Genomic DNA, 2500 nt, shown 5'->3' with positions numbered 1-2500 from the left:
CATCTATTCAGTTAACAGTAATGATGCATTCATTTACATTGTCCATCAATTCAGTTAACAGTAATGATGCATTCATTTACATTGTCCATCAATTCAGTTAACAGTAATGATGCCTTAATTTACACTGTCCATCATTTCAGGTAACAGTAATGACGCATTCCATCACTTCAATGACTTCAGTTTTGTTGTACACACGTGTATTGTGTGTGTTATTGTAAACGTTTCTCATGTACAGTATAGACATTTTAGTGATACCAAGTCAATTTCCTAGAACCTTGTACGTGGCTAATAAAATGATTCTAATTACCTTCAAATGTTGCAGTCCTGTCTGTTGGCTATCAGTTGAGGCTGGTGAGAGGAGCTATAGGAGGACGGGCTCATTGTAATGGATGGAATGGAATTAAAGGAACAGAGTCAAACGTGGTTTCCATATGTTTGATAACGTTCAGTTTATTCCATTCCAGACATTACAACGAGCCCGTCCTCCTATCATCATGTCAGATATGTGCTACGGTTCTGATGTGCCATCTCTGAACACGGTGAAATATCAACGAAAATAAGTTGTCTGTTCAAAATGAATACTATAGATGAAAAGAGAACAAAAACGTCCTTCCATTACAGAGAGTGAGGTAACAGAGTACATGGTAAACTCACGTAAGGTGCTCATTCACCAATAACGATTGACAGATGTGGCACTCCACATTTGGCCCCTTCGTCGAGGCTGATCTCCAAGTTGAGTTATCTGTCACTCAGATGCTGATACTTCCCAACCCTGTGGAAAACCCCCACTATCATCAACGCCTGGTCGCCAAACTTCAACTTTGGGAGTCTTTCCATAACGATTTGCCACGTGGGTCTTTTGGCCCCTGAAAAATTGTACATAAGGGAAAAATCTACTACAAATACTAATTGACAAATATAGGAATTCTGAACAACACATTCCAGGGTCCTCCATGTCTAGCTTGACCAGATGTGCATGTATGGGCATTTGTGTTTGAGTAAAGGTTTCTGATGAAAACATAGCCCAACCATGGGCTTTATCACTGCCCTCTATAGGCTGGACACAGCAGAACCTTCTGTTGATTCAGGTACACAGCTCTAATCACTCATAGGTTTCTTTGAATCCAAGCAAAAATATTTAGCTCCAAAAAAAAGAAGAAAAAAACTACTGTACTTCTATATTTCCATCAACCCTGTCTTGTGGATTTGGCCACAGGTTCTCATCCACATCACAATGGATGTTTTCATTAGCCAAACATCTTGGGAAGAATCTTCGGGCGAGTCCAGGCCTGACACTGGTCTGCCGTGATGTCAATGCATGCGTCATCCATGGCCTGGAGAAGGGCGGCTTGTTCGTGAGGGCGCCTATCATATACCTTCCACCTCCATGTGGAGACAAATTCCTCTATCAGGTTTTAAGAAAGGAGAGTACCTGACATTATCCCACACAATGACATAGGTCATGCCATCAGCTCTACAGATCTGATTTAGCTCATCAAGGAAGGTTACATTCGAACAGCGAATCATGTGGCTGCCTGCAACTCAATATATAGAGTATATAGAGTAGAGAGCTTTAGTTGCTGTTCGACCTAACATTAGAACGGGCAAGATTAGTGATCTAAGCAACTTTGACCGTGGTATGATTGTTGATGCCACACATGGTGATTCCAGCATCTCAGAAACAGCTGCCTTCCTGGGATTTGTACGCACTACAGTCTCTAGAGTTTACAGAGAATGGTACGATAGAAGAAGAAAAAATTCAGTGAGCGGCATTTCTGTGGGCAAAAACACCTTGTTAATGAGAGAGGTCAGAGGACAATGTCCAGACTTATTCAAGCTAACAGGAAGGCCACAAATACTGGTCCTACCCAGTAGTAGATAGGTGAACCTAATAAAGTGGCCGGTGAGTGTACAGTAATGTCAAATCTGAAAACATGGTCTGGAAAAGTGGTACATGGGACCATAGAAACAGTGTCTGATAAAGAATGATGATGAAATATTACATCCATAGATAATGTAGTCCAATTGGTTCATGTTCCACGGTAATTGGTGTCAATGGTTGTCGTTATCCTGAAACTTTGTCAGTTTCCAAAAAACTATGCTTTAGAGTAATGCAACAGTTACTTATCATTTTGATCAGTTGTATCAATTGTAATGAAATGAATAGACAGTCATCTCAGATGTAATGTGTGAATTGCATTTTGAAATGGTAATACTTTGATGTTAAGTTGTGTCATTTTGAACAGGGAATTTTAGTTCAATGAACAAATGATCTTATCTTTATGTGTATTGTATCCAAGCAATTGGGAAAAGTGTGAGTTTTGAAAAATGTGCATTTTGATCATTGGTTGTGAGTTTTGTGTCTAGAGTTTTGAAAAATGTGCATTTTGATCATTGGTTGTGAGTTTTGTGTCTAGAGTTTTGAAAAATGTGCATTTTGATCATTGGTTGTGAGTTTTGTGTCTAGAGTTTTGAAAAATGTGCATTTTGATCATTGGTT

The sequence above is a fragment of the Oncorhynchus gorbuscha genome, linkage group LG21 (genome assembly GCF_021184085.1).
Source record: "Oncorhynchus gorbuscha isolate QuinsamMale2020 ecotype Even-year linkage group LG21, OgorEven_v1.0, whole genome shotgun sequence".
NCBI classification, from domain to species: domain Eukaryota; kingdom Metazoa; phylum Chordata; class Actinopteri; order Salmoniformes; family Salmonidae; genus Oncorhynchus; species Oncorhynchus gorbuscha.
This window is presented reverse-complemented; position numbering follows the sequence as displayed.